The sequence below is a fragment of the Somniosus microcephalus genome, chromosome 24, assembly GCF_052327205.1.
Source record: "Somniosus microcephalus isolate GS21.2 chromosome 24, FLI_Smic_1.0, whole genome shotgun sequence".
In the NCBI taxonomy this organism is placed as follows: domain Eukaryota; kingdom Metazoa; phylum Chordata; class Chondrichthyes; order Squaliformes; family Somniosidae; genus Somniosus; species Somniosus microcephalus.
In genome coordinates this window covers 58811866-58834039 of record NC_141010.1, presented here as the reverse complement: position 1 = coordinate 58834039, position 22174 = coordinate 58811866, and the positions used below count along the sequence as shown (strand labels likewise).

General features: G+C 48.6%; 1 protein-coding gene across 1 annotated transcript in view; it reads left to right on the top strand.

Moving 5' to 3' along the window:
• kcnh6a (potassium voltage-gated channel, subfamily H (eag-related), member 6a) overlaps positions 1–22174 on the top strand; it is a 400900-nt gene that overhangs the window by 848 nt on the left and 377878 nt on the right.

The following is a 22174-nucleotide window of genomic DNA, read 5'->3' as shown; positions in this document are numbered from 1 at the left end:
ACACTCACTCACATATAGATATATACACACACTCACACACTCACTCACATATACACACTCACACACACTCACTCACACCCACATACACACATATACACACTCACACACTCACACCCACATACACACTCACACACACTCACTCACACACACACACGCACATATACACACTCACACACACATACATACTCACACACACTCACTCACACCCACATACACACTCACACACACTCACTCACACCCACATACACACTCACACACACTCACTCACACCCACATACACACATATACACACTCACTCACACACCCACATACACACTCACACACACTCACTCACACCCACATACACACATATACACACTCACTCACATACACACATACACACTCACACACACTCACTCACACACACACATACACACTCACACACACATATACACATATACACACATACATACACACACACACACGCACATATACACACTCACACACACACACATACATACACACACATACACACACATACACACACACAAATAGATATATATACACACAATCACACACACACACACACTCACAAACACACACATAAACTCACACATATATACTCACTCACAAATAGATATGCACACACACACAGATATACACACAAACTGACACACACACTCACAAATATATACACACACAAACACACACACACACATTCACACATCTGCTCCTTTTGAGCTTGCTGTGTTATGGTGGGGACTCAGAGTCTCTCTCCCCCGCATCCCACCCCACATCAGCGGCAGCAGGGATGCAGTTTACGGGGTGGAGGGGCTGACAATCAGGGCAACCCAACCCTCCCACCCCCATACAGCAGGGAACTCTACAACTGAATGCATTTGGTTATTGGGAATAATCCATGCAGAGCGTGACATCCCAGCGATTTGATTCAGTATTTTAGCAGCAAATGTGAAGTGACCCTCCCCTAGTTACAGGTGTACTGTCAATGGTACTTGACTCAACTCGGTTTAGATTTTCCAAAGAAAAGGAAAGACTTGCATTTCTATAGAACCTTTCACAACGTTCCAAAGCTCGCTACAGCCAATGAAGTACTTTTTGAAGTGCAGTCACTGTTAGACTGTAGGAAATGCAGCAGCCAATTTGTACACAGCAAGCTCCCATAAACAGCAATGTAATAATGACCAGATACTTAGTATTAGTGATGTTGGTTGAGAGATAACATTGGCCAGGGCACTGGGGAGAGCTCTCCTGCTCTTCTTCAAACCAGTGCCATGGAATCATTCATGTCCACCTGGGACCTTACTTTAACATCTCATCCGAAAGACAGCATCTCTGACAAGGCAGCATTCCACTGAACTGTCAGCCTAGATTATGTGTTCAATTCTCTGGAGTGGGACTGGTAACCCACAACCTTCTAACCCAGAGAGCGAGAGCGCTACCTCTGAGCCCTGGCTGACACCTTTGCCACATAACCCATAACGTGTGTTTAAAATTAGGACAAATGTAAGAAGTCACACAACACCAGGTTATAGTCTTCACCTGACGAAGGAGCAGCGCTCCGAAAGCTTGTGACTTCAAATAAAGCTTTTGGACTATAACCTGGTGTTGTGTGACTTCTTACATTTGTCCACCCCAGTCCAACACCAGCATCTCCACATCATGGCTGCTATCGACACCTTAAAATGAGGAGATAGCTTGTGCTTGTGTTGCGAAAGGTTTCCAGTAAAGTTCTGAAAGTATATTGCTGATAGAGATCTTCCGTGTGCCAAGTGTTTGGGGCATTTGGTGAAAGGTCACATTGAACGAGATGCCCCCTCTCCATCCCCTTCCGACTCTACATTATCATTTAGCTGGGAGGACAGGGCAGTCTGTGCCACCGGTCCTCCTGTAGGGGTCAGGAGCTGCAAGATAATCTGCCACCTCCAGGTCTGAGACAGTGGAAGGAGAGAGCAGTGTGTGGCTGACAGGTTCTGCCACAGCCATCGCCCACATCCTCACCCAATTTGACCCAAAGGTACTGATACTTCCTGGGATATGGTTCCTTCTAGGACAACATCCAAACTGCCAATCATCGTGTGTGAGACTAGACAGTGAATTTCAGCCGGCTATTCAACTGTGGGGACATTACAGCCTGATCACGTTGTCATTGCGTATCCAGCGAGGGTCACAGGACAGTGATCAGGACTGGCAACTCCAGCTGATAGTTTTTCTCTGCCCACCTTCCCCAGGGTGACTGAAGCCAATTGTAGTATTGCCGATAATGGCAGCTAACTGACGGGAAATGGAGCCCGGGTCCTTCCAGGTCACTGTAGTTCCTCAGCGTCGCACGTGGAACATGGTTCATAAAACAGAGGGACGGGTTACGGGGATTTAAAAACATTCCTTTTAGAATATTGATCGATTGAAATTTAATGTTATTTGTGTTGACTTGGAACATGGCTCTTATTTAGTATGCTGGTGACAGGAGGCTCTGCGAAAATTGCACTTAATAATGGTTTCTCAAGCAAATAATTAAACCCCAATGTTATAGAGTGACACACCCGTACCCACCAGTACTGTACCCCAGTGTTATAGAGTGATAGACCTGTGCCCACCAGTACTGTACCCCAGTGTTATAGAGTGATAGACCTGTGCCCACCAGTACTGTACCCCAGTGTTATAGAGTGATAGACCTGTGCCCACCAGCACTGCACCCCAGTGTTATAGTGACAAACCTGTACCCACTAGTACTGTACCCAAGTGTTATACAGTGACAGACCTGTGCCCACCAGTACTGTACCCCAGTGTTACAGAGTGACAGACCTGTACCCCCCAGTACTGTACCCCAGTGTTATAGTGACAGACCTGTACCCACCAGTACTGTACCCCAGTGTTATACAGCGACAGACCTGTACCCCCAGTACTGTACCCCAGTGTTATACAGCGACAGACCTGTACCCCCAGTACTGTACCCCAGTGTTACAGAGTGACAGACCTGTACCCCCCAGTACTGTACCCCAGTGTTATAGTGACAGACCTGTACCCACCAGTACTGTACCCCAGTGTTATACAGCGACAGACCTGTACCCACCAGTACTGTACCCCAGTGTTACAGAGTGACAGACCTGTACCCCCCAGTACTGTACCCCAGTGTTATACAGTGACAGACCTGTACCCCCAGTACTGTACCCCAGTGTTATACAGCGACAGACCTGTACCCACCAGTACTGTACCCCAGTGTTATACAGTGACAGACCTGTACCCACCAGTACTGTACCCCAGTGTTATACAGTGACAGACCTGTACCCACCAGTACTGTACCCCAGTGTTATACAGTGACAGACCTGTACCCACCAGTACTGTACCCCAGTGTTATAGTGTGACATGCCTGTGCCCACCAGTACTGTACCACAGTGTTATAGAGTGACAGACCTGTACCCACCAGTACTGTACCCCAGTGTTATGCAGCGACACACCTGTACCCACCAGTACTGTACCCCAGTGTTACACAGTGACAGACCTGTACCCACCAGTACTGTACCCCAGTGTTATAGAGTGACAGACCTGTGCACACCAGTACTGTAACCCAGTGTTACACAGTGACAGACCTGTGCCCACCAGTACTGTACCCCAGTGTTATACAGTGACAGACCTGTACCCACCAGTAATGTACCCCAGTGTTATACAGTGATAGACCTGTACCCACCAGTACTGTACCCCAGTGTTATACAGTGACAGACCTGTACCCACCAGTACTGTACCCCAGCGTTATACAGTGATAGACCTGTATCCACCAGTACTGTACCCCAGTGTTATACAGTGACACACCCGTACCCACCAGTACTGTACCCCAGTGTTATACAGTGACACACCTGTACCCACCAGTACTGTACCCCAGTGTTATAGAGTGACAGACCCGTACCCACCAGTACTGTACCCCAGTGTTATAGAGTGACACACCCAGAACCACCAGTACTGTACCCCTGTGTTATACAGTGACACACCCATACCCACCAGTACTGTACCCCAGTGTTATAGAGTGACACACCCGGAACCACCAGTACTGTACCCCAGTGTTATACAGTGACAGACCTGTGCCCACCAGTACTGTGCCCCAGTGTTATACAGTGACAGAACTGTACCCACCAATAGTGTACCCCAGTGTAATACCGTGACAGACCTGCACCCACCAGTCCTGTACCCCCGTGTTACAGTGAAAGACCTGTAGCCACCAGAACACTACCCGTGTTATACAGTGACAGACATGTACCCACCAGTACTGTACCCCAGTGTTATACAGTGACACACCTGTACCCACCAGTACTGTACCCCAGTGTTATACAGTGACACAACTGTACCCACCAATACTGTACCCCAGTGTTACAGTGAAAGACCTGTACCCCCCAGTACTGTACCCCAGTGTTACAGTGACAGACCTGTACCCACCAGTACTGTACCCCAGTGTTATACAGTGACACACCCATACCCACCAGTACTGTACCCCAGTGTTATACTGTGACAGACCTGTACCCACCAGTACTGTACCCCAGTGTTATACACTGACAGACCTGTACCCCCCAGTACTGTATCCCAGTGTTATACAGTGACAGACCTGTACCCACCAGTACTGTACCCCAGTGTTATACAGCGACAGACCTGTACCCACCAGTACTGTACCCCAGTGTTACAGTGACAGACCTGTACCCACCAGTACTGTACCCCAGTGTTATACAGTGACAGGCTGGTGCCCACCAGTACTGTACCCCAGTGTTATAGAGTGACAGATCTGTGCCCACCAGTACTGTACCCCAGTGTTAGAGTGACAGACCTGTACCCACCAGTACTGTACCCCAGTGTTATCGAGTGACAGACCTGTACCCAGCAGTACTGTACCCCAGTGTTATACAGCGACACACCTGTACCCACCAGTACTGTACCCCAGTGTTATAGAGTGACAGACCTGTGCCCACCAGTACTGTACCCCAGTGTTATACAGTGACAGACCCGTACCCACTAGTACTGTACCCCAGTGTTATAGAGTGACACACCCAGAAACACCAGTACTGTACCCCTGTGTTATACAGTGACACACCCATACCCACCAGTACTGTACCCCAGTGTTATAGAGTGACACACCCGGAACCACCAGTACTGTACCCCAGTGTTATACAGTGACAGACCTGTGCCCACCAGTACTGTGCCCCAGTGTTATACAGTGACAGAACTGTACCCACCAATAGTGTACCCCAGGGTTATACCGTGACAGACCTGCACCCACCAGTCCTGTACCCCCGTGTTACAGTGAAAGACCTGTAGCCACCAGAACAGTACCCATGTTATACAGTGACAGACATGTACCCACCAGTACTGTACCCCAGTGTTATACAGTGACACACCTGTACCCACCAGTACTGTACCCCAGTGTTATACAGTGACACACCTGTAACCACCAATACTGTACCCCAGTGTTACAGTGAAAGACCTGTACCCCCCAGTACTGTACCCCAGTGTTACAGTGACAGACCTGTACCCACCAGTACTGTACCCCAGTGTTATACAGTGACACACCCATACCCACCAGTACTGTACCCCAGTGTTATACTGTGAGAGACCTGTACCCACCAGTACTGTACCCCAGTGATATACAGTGACAGACCTGTACACACCAGTACTGTAACCCAGTGTTATACAGGGGCAGACCTGTACCCACCAGTACTGTACCCCAGTGTTATACACTGACAGACCTGTACCCCCCAGTACTGTATCTCAGTGTTATACAGCGACAGACCTGTACCCACCAGTACTGTACCCCAGTGTTATACAGCGACAGACCTGTACCCACCAGTACTGTACCCCAGTGTTATACAGTGACAGACCTGTACCCACCAGTACTGTACCCCAGTGTTGTACAGTGACAGACCTGTGCCCACCAGTACTGTACCCCAGTGTTATAGAGTGACAGACCTGTGCCCACCAGTACTGTACCCCAGTGTTAGAGTGACAGACCTGTACCCACCAGTACTGTACCCCAGTGTTATACAGTGACAGACCTGTACCCACCAGTACTGTACCCCAGTGTTATAGTGTGACATGCCTGTGCCCACCAGTACTGTACCCCAGTGTTATAGAGTGACAGACCTGTACCCAGCAGTACTGTACCCCAGTGTTATACAGCGACACACCTGTACCCACCAGTACTGTACCCCAGTGTTATACAGTGACAGACCTGTACCCACCAGTACTGTACCCCAGTGTTATACAGTGACAGACCTGTACCCACCAGTACTGTACCCCAGTGTTATACAGTGACAGACCTGTACCCACCAGTACTGTACCCCAGTGTTGTACAGTGACAGACCTGTACCCACCAGTACTGTACCCCAGTGTTATACAGTGACACACCCGTACCCACCAGTACTGTACCCCAGTGTTATACAGTGACACACCTGTAGCCACCAGTACTGTACCCCAGTGTTATAGAGTGACAGACCTGTACCCACCAGTACTGTACCCCAGTGTTATAGAGTGACACATTGTTACCCACCAGAAATGTACCTCAGTGTTATACAGTGACAGACCTGTATGCACCAGTACTGTACCCCAGTGTTATACAGTGACACACCCGTACCCACCAGTACTGTACCCCAGTATTATAGAGTGACACACCCGGAACCACCAGTACTGTACCCCTGTGTTATACAGTGACACACCCATACCCACCAGTACTGTACCCCAGTGTTATAGAGTGACACACCCGGAACCACCAGTATTGTACCCCAGTGTTATACAGTGACAGACATGTGCCCACCAGTACTGTGCCCCAGTGTTATAGAGTGACAGACCTGTACCCACCAATAGTGTATCCCAGGGTTATACCGTGACAGACCTGTACCCACCAGTCCTGTACCCCAGTGTTACAGTGAAAGACCTGTACCACCAGAACAGTACCCGTGTTATACAGTGACAGACATGTACCCACCAGTACTGTACCCCAGTGTTATACAGTGACACACCTGTACCCATCAGTACTGTACCCCAGTGTTATACAGTGACACACCTGTACCCACCAATATTGTACCCCAGTGTTACAGTGAAAGACCTGTACCCCAGTGTTACAGAGATAGACCTGTACCCAGCAGTACTGTACCCCAGTGTTATAGTGACACACCCATACCCACCAGTACTGTACCCCAGTGTTATACAGTGACAGACCTGTACCCCCCAGTACTTTACCCCAGTGTTACAGTGAAATACCTGTACCCACCAGCACTGTACCCGAGTGTTATACAGTGACACACCCGTACCCACCAGTACTGTACCCCAGTGTTATACTGTGACAGACCTGTACCCACCAGTACTGTACCCCAGTGTTATACAGCGACAGACCTGTACCCACCAGTACTGTAACCCAGTGTTATACAGTGACAGACCTGTACCCACCAGTACTGTACCCCAGTGTTATACAGTGACAGACCTGTACCCACCAGTACTGTACCCCAGTGTTATACAGTGAAAAACCTGTACCCACCAGTACTGTACCCCAGTGTTATAGAGTGACACACCCAGAACCACCAGTATTGTACCCCAGTGTTATACAGTGACAGACCTGTGCCCACCAGTACTGTGCCCCAGTGTTATACAGTGACAGAACTGTACCCACCAATAGTGTACCCCAGGGTTATACCGTGACAGACCTGCACCCACCAGTCCTGTACCCCCGTGTTACAGTGAAAGACCTGTAGCCACCAGAACAGTACCCGTGTTATACAGTGACAGACATGTACCCACCAGTACTGTACCCCAGTGTTATACAGTGACACAACTGTACCCACCAATACTGTACCCCAGTGTTACAGTGAAAGACCTGTACCCCCCAGTACTGTACCCCAGTGTTACAGTGACAGACCTGTACCCACCAGTACTGTACCCCAGTGTTATACAGTGACACACCCATACCCACCAGTACTGTACCCCAGTGTTATACTGTGACAGACCTGTACCCACCAGTACTGTACCCCAGTGTTATACACTGACAGACCTGTACCCCCCAGTACTGTATCCCAGTGTTATACAGTGACAGACCTGTACCCACCAGTACTGTACCCCAGTGTTATACAGCGACAGACCTGTACCCACCAGTACTGTACCCCAGTGTTATACAGTGACAGACCTGTACCCACCAGTACTGTACCCCAGTGTTATACTGTGACAGACCTGTGCCCACCAGTACTGTACCCCAGTGTTATAGAGTGACAGATCTGTGCCCACCAGTACTGTACCCCAGTGTTAGAGTGACAGACCTGTACCCACCAGTACTGTACCCCAGTGTTATCGAGTGACAGACCTGTACCCAGCAGTACTGTACCCCAGTGTTATACAGCGACACACCTGTACCCACCAGTACTGTACCCCAGTGTTATAGAGTGACAGACCTGTGCCCACCAGTACTGTACCCCAGTGTTATACAGTGACACACCCGTACCCACCAGTACTGTACCCCAATGTTATACAGTGACACACCTGTACCCACCAGTACTGTACCCCAGTGTTATAGAGTGACAGACCTGTGCCCACCAGTACTGTACCCCAGTGTTATACAGTGTCACACCCGGAACCACCAGTACTGTACCCCTGTGTTATACAGTGACAGACCTGTACCCACCAATAGTTTACCCCAGGGTTATACCGTGACAGACCTGTACCCCAGTGTTACAGTGAAAGACCTGTAGCCACCAGAACAGTACCCGTGTTATACAGTGACAGACATGTACCCACCAGTACTGTACCCCAGTGTTATAGAGTGACACATTGTTACCCACCAGAAATGTACCCCAGTGTTATACAGTGACAGGCCTGTACCCACCAGTACTGTACCCCAGTGTTATACAGTGACACACCCATACCCACCAGTACTGTACCCCAGTGTTATAGAGTGACACACCCGGAACCACCAGTACTGTACCCCTGTGTTATACAGTGACACACCCATACCCACCAGTACTGTACCCCAGTGTTATAGAGTGACACACCCGGAACCACCAGTATTGTACCCCAGTGTTATACAGTGACAGACCTGTGCCCACCAGTACTGTGCCCCAGTGTTATACAGTGACAGACCTGTACCCACCAATAGTGTACCCCAGGTTTATACCGTGACAGACCTGTACCCACCAGTCCTGTACCCCAGTGTTACAGTGAAAGACCTGTACCACCAGAACAGTACCCGTGTTATACAGTGACAGACATGTACCCACCAGTACTGTACCCCAGTGTTATACAGTGACACACCTGTACCCATCAGTACTGTACCCCAGTGTTATACAGTGACACACCTGTACCCACCAATATTGTACCCCAGTGTTACAGTGAAAGACCTGTACCCCCCAGTACTGTACCCCAGTGTTACAGAGACAGACCTGTACCCACCAGTACTGTACCCCAGTGTTATACAGTGACACACCCATACCCACCAGTACTGTACCCCAGTGTTATACAGTGACAGACCTGTACCCCCCAGTACTTTACCCCAGTGTTACAGTGAAATACCTGTACCCACCAGCACTGTACCCCAGTGTTATACAGTGACACACCCGTACCCACCAGTACTGTACCCCAGTGTTATACTGTGACAGACCTGTACCCACCAGTACTGTACCCCAGTGTTATACAGTGACAGACCTGTACCCACCAGTACTGTAACCCAGTGTTATACAGTGACAGACCTGTACCCACCAGTACTGTACCCCAGTGTTATACAGCAACAGACCTGTACCCACCAGTACTGTACCCCAGTGTTATACAGTGAAAAACCTGTACCCACCAGTACTGTACCCCAGTGTTATACAGTGACAGACCTGTACCCACCAGTACTGTACCCCAGTGTTATACAGTGACAGACCTGTACCCACCAGTACTGTACCCCAGTGTTATACAGTGACAGACCTGTACTCACCAGTACTGTACCCCAGTGTTATACAGTGACAGACCTGTACCCACCAGCACTGTACCCCAGTGTTATACAGTGACAGTCTTGTACCCACCAGTACTGTACTCTAGTGTTATACAGTGTCAGACTTGTACCCACCAGTACTGTACCCCAGGTTTATACAGCGACAGACCTGTACCCACCAGTACTGTACCCCAGTGTTATACAGCGACAGACCTGTACCCACCAGTATTGTACCCCAGTGTTATACAGTGACAGACCTGTACCCACCAGTACTGTACCCCAGTGTTATACAGTGACAGACCTGTACCCACCAGTACTGTACCCCAGTGTTATACAGTGACAGACCTGTACCCACCAGTACTGTAGCCCAGTGTTATACAGCAACAGACCTGTACCCACCAGTACTGTACCCCAGTGTTACACAGTGACAGACCTGTACCCACCAATACTGTACCCCAGTGTTATAGTGACAGACCCGTACCCACCAGTACTATAGCCCAGTGTTATACAGTGACAGACCTGTACCCACCTGTACTGTACCCCAGTGTTATACAGCGACAGACCTGTGCCCACCAGTACTGTACCCCAGTGTTATACAATGACAGACCTGTACCCACCAGTACTGTACCCCAGTGTTATACAGCGACAGACCTGTACCCCCCACTACTGTACCCCAGTGTTAAACAGCTGGGAATGTTCTCAAGGCATACTCTGCATATAATGTTACTGAAAAGATAGTAACAGCCACATAAGTGATATCTGTGATGTCTACATTATGTAATTAATTTTGGCGAGTAATAAATGGATTTAAAGAAAGAATAAAACCCACCAAACTAAAATGCCAGTTTTTGGTCAGAGGAAGAAATGCAGAGATAAATTAACCAGTGGGGGAGGGGGGTGGAGTCTTTTTGTAGACTTACATTGGATCTGTTTTGGTGCAGGGCTGATCACCAATCGCTGTGTAGAGCAGCCAGCTGTGTCTGAGAACAGGTGCTGAGACGTTCCCCATCTGTGTAACACAATTCATCTACGCAAAAAGCTTTGATTTGAAATGATCTGCCTTTCTGTTTCTGACTGATTTTAGTGTACGAACTCTGACCTCCCCAGACACATCCAGATAGTTGCCTTAAAAGGTATGCGGGCTCCTATCCTACCCATCAGCCAGCACTAATCAGTGGAGTCATACAGACCAGGAGGTCCCTGGCCCATTCCCCAGTCTGTGTGAGGCAGCTGGCCTTGTACAGAACAGCAGGACACGGCACTTGAATTGGCCGCAGTGCCTTGCGATAGGGAGAGGAAAATGGAGCGGGGTATCTGCTCCTGAATTACTATCCAAGTAATGTTCACAAGTGAGTGTTAAGTGCGGACAGGATCGGAATCCGCCATGAGGCCCGCCCATGGGTGAATGCCATGCTGATAGGCTTTCATGTGTAGAATGGTCAGTTGGGTGAGGTACTGACGTGTTGCTGGCACTTGTAGCCCAGCAAGAGGCAGCGCTTTAAGGAGAAGACACGGGTGAAAACTAGAAACACAAACTATATCCGCAAGCCTTGCTATCAGTGACTCCCAGTCCTTTACTGTGTTTCCCGAGCTGGGTGTGTTTTGCTAATCTTCAACAAATTAAGAAAATAATAAAGTGCTCCATGGACTGGCCCCAAGGTCGCCCCCACGGTCTCCTGCTTGGTGGGACTTCTTTCCTCGTGCCCATCAACCATCAATGGATCTTTGGATTCATCCTGTGCGTCAGATTAGCCTGTAAGGAGAGAAAGACTTACATTTCTATCATGACTTTCACGACCTCAGGATGTCCCAAAGCGCTTTACAGTCAATGAAATACTTTTGAAATGTAGTCGCTGTTGTAATGTAGGAAACGTGGCAGCTGATTTGTGCACAGCAAGGTCCCAGCGTTCTCGCTCAGGCCAACATCGAAGCTTTGACCACGCTCGATCAGCTCCGATGGACGGGTCACATTGTCCGCATGCTCGATACGAGACTCCCAAAACAAGCGCTCTACTCGGAGCTCCGACATGACAAGAGAGCCCCAGGTGGGCAGAGGAAACGCTTCAAGGACACCCTCAAAGCCTCCTTCAAAAAGTGTAACATCCCCACCGACACCTGGGAATCCCTGGCCCAAGACCGCTCAAAGTGGAGGAGAAGCATCCGGGAAGGCGGCGAACACCTCGAGTCTCTTCGCCGGGAGCAAGCGGAAGCCAAGCGCAGGCAGCGCAAGTCAACCCAAGCACCCCACCCACCCGCCCCTTCAACCACCGTCTGCCCCACCTGTGACAGAGACTAGGTCCCGCATTGGACTCATCAGTCACCTGAGAACTCATTTTTAATGTGGAAGCAAGTCATCTTCGGTTCCGAGGGACTGCCTAAGAAGAAGAAGAGAATGACTAGTAATCTGTTTTATTGATCGTGGTTGAGGGATAAATATTGGCCAGGACACAGGGGAGAACTCTTTCCCTGCTCTTCTTCAAAATAGTGCCGAAAGACTTCACCTCCGATAGTGCAGCACTCCCTCAGTACTGCTCCTCCGATAGTGCAGCACTCCCTCAGTACTGCACCTCCGACAGTGCAGCACTCCCTCAGTACTGCTCCTCCGATAGTGCAGCACTCCCTCAGTACTGCTCCTCCGATAGTGCAGCACTCCCTCAGTACTGCACCTCCGACAGTGCAGCACTCCCTCAGTACTGCTCCTCCGATAGTGCAGCACTCCCTCAGTACTGCACCTCCGACAGTGCAGCACTCCCTCAGTACTGCTCCTCCGATAGTGCAGCACTCCCTCAGTACTGCACCTCCGACAGTGCAGCACTCCCTCAGTACTGCACCTCCGACAGTGCAGCACTCCCCCAGCACTGAAGTGTCAGCCTGGATTATGTGCTCAAGTCTCTGGAGTGGGACTTGAAACCATGACCTTCTGACCCAGCGAGAGTGCTACCACTGAGCCATGGCTGACACTGGAACCCGGTTATTGTGATCTATTGAGTGGAGCAGTTACCTGTGGTTGGCCGGGTTGAACGGATTTTTAATTAAATAAGCTCGTCAGCTGATGTTGTGGCAAAATTCACTGTTTAAAGCAGTTGCTAACTTTAATTTTCCGAGTTAAAGACAGGAAGGTGATGTCGCAGTTGCCTTTCCCCTCAACCCACACCTGTCTCTGCTCATTTCCCACTAGCTTAGCTGATTATGTTTGGGCCAGTCACCAGGGGGAAGGACTCGAGCTCTGCCTGTGCTGAATGAGCTGACACCAGCTGGGGCAGGTGTAGAGCCCCTAGAACTGGCGCCAGAACTCTAGGGCTAAGGAAGAGATCAGCCCCGGTTCCTGCTCACAACTGCTATCCAGTGAACCCTGATGTAAAGTGCAGCCTCACAGGTACCTCATCCCGCTGCACAGGGTGTGCATGTGGTGCCATCAAGTGAGGACAGGATTGGGCTCAGCAGTGAAGCTCCATAGAGTTGAATAGCTTGCAGACACACATTGCTTGGACTTATTTGGGTCAACAACAACAACAACTTGCCTTTATATAGCGTCTTTAACGTAGTAAAACATCCCAAGGTGTTTCACAGGAGTGTTATCAGAGAAAATTTGACATTGAGCCGCATAAGGAGATATTAGGACAGGTTTTAAGGAGCGCCTTAAAGGAGGAGAGCAAGGTGGAAAGGCCGAGAGGTTTAGGGAGGGAATTCCAAAGCTTAGGGCCTAGGCATCTAAAGGCACGGCTGCCAATGGTGGGTCGAAGGGAGTGGGGGATGCCCAGGAGGCCAGAATTGGAGGAGCGCAGAGATCTCGGAGGGTTGTAGGGCTGGAGGAGATAGGAAGGGGCGAGGCCATGGAGGTCAGGTACTGGAGGGTGCCTGGCATTCCAAGACAGCTGACATAATAAAACTCACTACACACTTGGTGTGAGTATAAAGCAAGGCTTTAATCAACTTGTTTCAGAACATGGAGGTCTAGTTGTACTTCACTAGTTCCTTGTCTTACAAAATGTCCCTGGCAAGCTGGGCCCACGCCCGAGTATTTATAATCCTTGGACGGCGCCACCAGCTGGCCATCCAGCGTTATTTCATAAGTAGTTTCTTGATGATGAGATTTATAACAACAGCCGTATGCTAAAAGGATCAGTACCTTCAGGAGAACAAATGCCGCATTAGTAAAATGAAGGAGAGATCCGCTGAGAACGTCAAAATGATGGCGGGGGGATATTGACGACATGTATTGACGGTGGCAGCATTGCCGTTCCCAAGGGTCCCAGTACCAACTGCTGCTTTGCTTAGGTTAGCGCTTCATATCTCAGCGCTCGCACTAACTGTGCCAGCCTGCACTAGGGTTGACTTGGCTGCACTCGGTGCCTTACACGTCCTCTGAGATTGGCACTACCACCAGCATTGACCCATCCCCTGGGAAGGTGAAATGTCTCTGTTCACTCAGCTCCGTTTCAAATAAGAATTCAGGTTCCTGCTTGATTTACCATAACTTTACGCAAGTGTGAGTGATTGGATTTAATATTTTTGTGTAAATCAGTTTTTAATGCACTAGCCAGAGACCTTTTGCAAGCATGGGATCAGCTGGAGTATTGGGTCCAATTCTGGGCCCCACACTTTAGGAAAGATGTCAAGGCCTTAGAGAGGGTGCAGAGGAGATTTACCAGAATGGTTCCAGGGATGAGGGACTTCAGTTATGTGGCGAGACTGGAGAAGCTGGAGCTGTTCTCCTTAGAGCAGCGAAGGTTAAGAGGAGATTTAATAGAGATGTTCAAAATTATGAGGGTTTTTTATAGAGTAGATAGGGAGAAACTGTTTCCACTGGTAGGAGGGTCGGTAACCAGAGGACAGAGATTTAAGATAATTGGCCAAAATTCCAGGGGGGAGATGAGAATTTTATTCACGAAGACTCAAGTGGAGCATAAACGCCGGCATAGACCGTTTGAGTCGAATGGCCTGTGTCTGTGTTGTATATTCTATGAGTTGTTGTGATCGGAAATGCCCTGTCTGAAAACAGGGGGGGTGATTTTGCCAATGGGGGCATGTTGGGGGCGGGACTGCTGCTTGTCGGGTCGATGTCCCGCCTCCATCGATTTGTGGCCAACCCACGCTATTTTCCCTTGATTGACCTTGTTAAGCCCACCCAGCGGGCTTAGCAGGCCAATTAATGGAAAGCCGGTTACAGAGAACGTCAGTGTATGACGTTTCATCTGTCAAAAATTTTTGACAGATGAATTGTCATCATTTGACAGCCCTGTGAAGCTGTCAAACACTGACATTCTCTGTAGTTTGATGAGTTCTTGAATTCAAGACTCATCAAACCTCTTTCTTTAGCAGAAATTAGATGGTTGTTGCATTGGAGAATGCAGCAGCCATCTGTCATCTCTGCCGTGGAGGTGCGAGACTCTCCGCATACACACTGATTGAAGCCTGCAGGAAGAAACAAAAGTAAGTAAACTTTTTCTAACACTTTCCACTTACCTCACATACTCACCTCTCCACACTTGCACCCATCACTTATCTTCACAGAGCAATTTTGGACCCCTCCGACCCCCGCAAACCCACTGCTCACCTCGGTGACCCTGGCAGGGTTCGCAGCCTTCGGGAAGCCCACACTTGTGGGGGTAAAATGGGGATAATCCTCTTATCTGCCTGTTAAATAATCCCCTTCCCGCCTCCAGGAGACGGGACCCGGCGCGGGTCGGCGACCCGCCTCCTGACAAGATGGCACGGAGGCGGGTCGGGGGGCGGGATGGGCACCCGCCCCCAGATTCTGCCATTTTCCCGGCAGTCCCACCTCCATACCCGCCTCCGCAGGGCTGGCAAGATCGCGCCCAGGGTGTTGGAAGCAGATTCAATAGTAACTTTCAAAGGGGAAGTGGGCGTAGAGTTAAAAAAGGAAGAATTGCAGGGCTATGAAGAAAAAGCGAGGGAGTGGACTAATGGAAGAGCTCTTTCAAAGAGCCGGCACAGGCTCGATGGGCTGAATGGCCTCCTTCTGCGCTGTATGATTCTATGATTCTGTGATGCTGCTTTGGCAATGGTGGGCTCTTGTGACACAGTCTATGCGCCAGCATCTGACAACTGCTTCCCTCAGACTTTACTTCAACATTCTCTCCGATAAGCCCATTATTTTAAATTCCCCGAATGTTTTTAAACCTGATAGATGCGGGTGTAGAATGCTCTTAATCTCGGCGTAGCATACATTCAATCGAGTTACCTGGGGTGTTGTTATCGCAGCGGGCTGTGAGGTACCTTTTATGTTTCTGCCTCTTGAGTAACTTACAAGTGATATTAAAATGCAAATTGTGCTGCAGGATGCTTCCTGTGGAAGGTTCGGTAATATGATTCGAGTCACTGGGTCCTGACTCAGAGGCTGTCTGAACTACAACAACTGCAAACACTACAACAGCTGAGCATGTGGCAGACTGTTGGACGTGTTACTACAACCTGTTCCTATCTCTATGTTTCTATGTTACCAATCCGGCTTTCCCAGTTTGGGCAGATCGTGGCCCGAGGGGATGGGAGGGGCTGAGCTCCTCGACTTCTGTCTGTAATGGAATGGTAAGCCCATTTATAACTTCATTACTCACACACACACACACACACACACTTTGGGGTTTTAATGCTAGATCTTCCCCCTGGATTCAACTTCACAGGCTTTCCTTAAGCAGACCGCGGGTTCCCTATGAACTGAAGTGTTGCCTTTACCTACCCAATGTCCAGAGATAAATGTGGCGAGACCCAGGGGTCGAACAGAGAACCCTTCTCCTTCCCTCTGTACTCCACTTACTTCAGTACATCACCTGCCACGACATGGTCTCCTTGTGCGCGATAGGCATATTGAATAAAAAAAGAAAGACTTGCATTTATATAGCGCCTTTCATGACCTTGGGACATCCAAAGCGCTTTACAACCAGTGAAGCAATTTTGAAGTGTAGTCGCTGTTGTAATGTAGGGAACGCGGCAGCCAAATTGCGCACAGCAAGCTCCCACAAACAGCAATAAGATAAACTATTGGCCCAGTAATTCCGGGCCCAACGCGTGAGTAAGGACGGGGTACTCACGCGTGTGCCCGGAGGAATTGCCGGTTTTCAGCATGCACAGCGCATGCGCTGAAAACCGGCATTTCCTGTCCTCTGACCCAAGGGGTTAAGAGGCTGAACACGTGCGCGGTATCGGGCAGCGCGTGCGACTTGGATTTCCTCTATTTTTAGAGAGTTGCGCGTGTGTAAAGGCCTCTGGTATTTACGCATTGAAAAACCACACGTAAGTACTTAGTTTTACAGGTAAGTGGTCTATTAATACAATTGAGAATTTTTTTTTCCACAGGTTTGTTATTTTTAAAGAATTTACAGTAAGGTAAGTTTACTTTTAGCCCCGATTTTTTATATAACATTTTTTTTCAAATTTTAAAATTATTGTTTAACATAGTTTTTCAGAGTTCTTTATGGTTCATTTAAGTAGTGCAATGTTTTTTTACATTTTCTTTCAGGTTTAAGTAGTGTTTTGGGGCCAGGAGTTTTCATGAGTTTGACAGCTCTTACTGTCAAACTCATGAATGAACTTTTGCAACCTCCCATTGGTTGCCCTGTGCTCACGTGATCCCAGCCAGCTCATCGCACTAAGTACGCCGCTGGGTCACGCACGCACAGCGCAGCAGGACCTCAAGTGGGCCAGTGAGAGGAAATGCAATGCGGGCCAGAATTAAAATGTCAGCGCGTCGGGTAAGTGAACATCGGGGGCTTGCACGCGCGGCAAGCTCCCGATCCTAATTTCAGGGCCATTATAATGATGTTGGTTGAGGGATTAATATTGTCCAGGAAAATGGGAGAACTCGTCTGCTCTTCTTCAAAATAGTGGCAGTGGGATCTTTTACATCCACCTGAGGGATTAACATCTCATCCGAAAGACGGCACCTCCGACAGTGCAGCACTCCACTGGAGTGGCAGCCTCGATCTTTGTGCTCGAGTCTCTGGAGTGGGACTTGAACCCACAACCTTCTGACTCAGAGGCGAGAGGGCTGCCCAGTGAGCCACGGCTGACACCTACACACTTAGACCGAGTCTCAGCCTATAAATCAACAGACAATTTCTGTAACATGAAACAGGTAAATGAGCAGTATCCAGAGCAAGCAGGATATTTATGGTAATTACACACTTTATTCGGCTATTCCAAATTTCGAAACAACAAAGACGCCCCTCCTGCACTAACCCTCGGTGGACAATTGATCTGTGTAATGTGGCCACTTACTTCTTGCCTAGTGAAACACCACTAGCCAGAATTCAGAAGCAACTCCTTTACCCAGAGAGTGGTGAGAATGTGGAACTCGCTACCACAGGGAGTGGTTGAAGCGAATAGTATCGATGCATTTAAGGGGAGGCTGGACAAACATACGAGGGAGAAGGGAATAGAGGGTTATGCTGATAGATTTAGATGAGGAAAGACGGGAAGAGGTTCGAGTGGAGCATAAACACCGGCATGGACTGGTTGGGCCGAATGGCCTGTTTCTGTGCCGTATATCCTATGTAAGCCTCCGCCTAGCCCAATTTCTCTGATGACAGCGGAGCTAAGCAGAGGCTGCCCACAATTGGAAGCTCCGGGCAACCGACCCGTCCCTCAAAAGGAATTACAAAGAACCTGGACCACCGTTTACGCCGGATACACTTTCAATCAAACTCACTGCCTAAAAGAGACCCCTCCCTCAGAATTTCAAGCACGTGGGATATTTGAATTGAAATGACTTGATTTGTTGATCTGTGCCAAACACTTTGAATGGCCAGCTCGACAGTTTCCCATCTAAGTAGAATGGCAGCAATCAAGTCGCACAAACCAAGGCCTTGCTGAAGTATGCTTTTGTCCTGAAAATTGACCAACGGGTATTCTATGCAGCTTGTAGAAACAGCTAACGGTAACTGATTTTCACCCTGCATGTGCCGTGTCCAGTAAGAAAGAATCTGATAAATCATCCAGCACGGACAAAGATGATAGCAAAATACTGCGGATGCTGGAAATCCAAAATAACAACAGAAAATGCTGGAAAAACTCAGCAGGCCAGTCAACATCCGTGGAGAGAAAATAGAGTCAACGTTTCGAGTCAAACCCTTTGTCAAGACTGGGAAGGCACAGGAAATGAAATAGATTGAGAGGCCAGGCTGGGAGAGAACAAAAGAGAAATAAAGAGACATTAAGAGGTATTCAAAACGAGACGAGATGGTGATAGGACCAGTGGAGACAAAATACGGCTCTAGATTAGGTGTGAAATGCGCTGGCAGAATGGGAGACAGCTGCCATGTGGGAGAGAGAACAAAAGGGGGGGTGGGAAAGGGCCAAGACAAAGGTCTGGATAAAAAATAAGCAAAAATGTAATGGACAAAGATGCTTCATTTTTGTCACAACATACAGGAACTCTTTCCCCCCAGGTTTGGCAAGCCAGCAACATTAATATGGCCACACACAGGGGCCTGAGCACTCAGCATACCCATACCTAATGTAACAGCTGTGTCTCAGTGGGTAGCACTCTCACCTCTGACTCAGAATGGGTTCAGAGTCCCACTCCAGAGACTTGAGCACAAAAATCTAAGCTGACACGCCAATGCAGTGCTGAGTGAGTGTTGCACTGTCGGAGGGGCCGCTTTTCGGATGAGACATTAAACCGAGGCCCCGTCTGCCATCTCAGGTGGATGTAAAAGATCCCATGGCACTATTTTGAAGAAGAGCAGGGGATTTCTCCCTGGTGTCCCGGCCAATATTTATCCCTCAATCAATATCACTAAAAAAAAACAGATTAGCTGGTCATATCACATTGCTGCTTGTGGGAGCTTGCTGTGCACAAATTGGCTGCCGTGTTTCCTACATTACAACAGTGACTACACTTCATAAAGTACTTCATTGGCTGGAAAGCACTTTGGGATGTCCTGAGGTCATGAAAGGTGCAAGTCTTTCTATCTTTTCTTTCTTTCAAGGCCGTCTATTGGCCATCTTTGCTTCACAGTGCCCGGTGTCTCTAACAGCACTGCTTCAGAAAGGTCCCTCTGGAGAGAGTGCTATGATACTAATGGGATGTAGCCAAATTACTGGATGGGCCCAGCCATGGGATGTAATTTACTCCTACAAATCACCCTCTGTGTACATTAAGTAAGAACAGTTCTGTTTGGGAGACACTGTCCAGATCAGAAGCTAAAAGCAGTAAAATTGGACTACGTTTATTAAAACGTTTCTGAAGCTGTCCAATTCTGGGTCTGTTGTAAACTAATTAATAAAGATTGATTGCCATAAATTCAAAGGTATATAGGCATATTTAACAGTAAAAGGGGTGTCAGAGGAACGCTGGGGCCGATTAGGGACCAAAACAGAGGTCTATTGATGGAGGCAGTAACCATGGCTGAGGTATTAAATGACTACTTTGCATCGGTGTTTACCAAGGAAGAGGGCTTTGCCAAAGCTATGGTAAACGAGGAGGTTGCTGGGATACTGGATAAGATAAAAATTGATAAAGACATATTAGAAAGGCTGGCGATACTTAAAATGGATAAGTCACTCGGTCTGGATGGGATGCATCCTAGGTTGCTGAGGGGAGTAAGGGTAGATATTGCTGAGGAGCTGGCCATAATCTTCCAATCCTCCTTAGATACAGGGGTGGTGCCAAAGGACTTGAAGATTGCAAATGTTATACTCTTGTTCAAAAAGGGGAGAAGGATAAACCCGGCAATTACAGGCCAGTCAGCTTAACGTCGGTGGTGGGGAAGCTTTTAGAATCAATAATCCGAGAGAAAATTAACAGCCACTTGGACAAGCATGGACTAATAAAGGAGAGTCAGCACGGACTTGTTAAGGGCAAATCGTGTTTGATTAATTGATTGAGTTTTTTGATGAGGTATCAGAGAGGGTGGATGAGGGCAGTGCAGTTGATGTTGTGTATATGGACTTCCAAAAGGCGTTTGATAAAGTGCCACATATTAGGCTTTTTAGCAAAATCGAAACCCATGGGATAAAAGGGGCAGTAGCAGCATGGATACTGAATTGGCTAAGGGATAGAAAACAGAGAGTTGTGGTGAATGGCTGTTTTTCAGACTGGAGGGAGGTATACAGTGGTGTTCCCCAAGGCTCCCCTAGGACCACTGCTGTTTTTGATATACATTAATGACATAGGCTTGGGGGTACAGGGCACAATTTCAAAATTTGTAGATGACACAAAACTTGGAAGTGTAGTACACAGTGAGGAAGATAATAATAGACTTCAAGAGGACAGAGACAGGCTGGTGGAATGGGCGGACACATGGCAGATGAAATTCAATGCAGAGAAGTGATAGAAGAATGATGAGAGACCATACACATTAATTTTTTTTTAAATTTGTTCACGGGATGTGGGCATCACTGGCAAGGCCAGCATTTATTGCCCATCTCTAGTTGCCCTTGAGAAGGTGGTGGTGAGCCACCTTCTTGAACCACTGCAGTCCGTGTGGTGAAGATACTCCCACAGTGCTGTTAGGGAGGGAGTTCCAAGATTTTGACCCAGCGACGATGAAGGAACGACGATATACTTCCAAGTCAGGATGGTGTGTGACTTGGAGGGGAACTTGGAGGTGGTGGTGTTCCCATGCGCTTGCTGCCCTTGTCCTTCTAGGTGGAAGAGGTCGCGGGTTTGGGAGATGCTGCCAAAGAAGCCTTGGTGAGTTGCTGCAGTGCATCTTGTAGATGGTACACACTGCAGCCACGGTACGCCGGTGGTGGAGGGTGTGAATGTTTAAGGTGGTGGATGGGGTGTTGATCAAGCGGGCTGCTTTGTCCTGGATGGTGTCGAGCTTCTTGAGTGTTGTTGGAGCTGCACTCATCCAGGCAAGTGGAGAGTATTCCATCACACTCCTGACTTGTGCCTCGTAGATGGTGGAAAGGCTTTGGGGAGCCAGGAGATGAGACACTCGCCGCAGAATTCCCAGCCTCTGATCTGCTCTTGTTGCCACAGTATTATGTGGCTGGTCCAGTTAAGTTTCTGGTCTATGGTGACCCCAGGATGTTGATAGTGGGGGATTCGGCGATGTTGAATGTTAAGGGGCGGTGGTTAGACGCTCGCTTGTTGGAGATAGTCTGGCAATTATGTGGTGTGAATGTTACCCTAATGTCACACCAAATGATATAATTTTAAAGGGGGTGCAAGAACAGAGAGACCGGGGGGTGTTGGTGCACAAACCGTTGAAGGTGGCAGGACAGGTTAACAAAACAGTTAATAATACACACGGGATCCTGGGCTTCATAAACAGA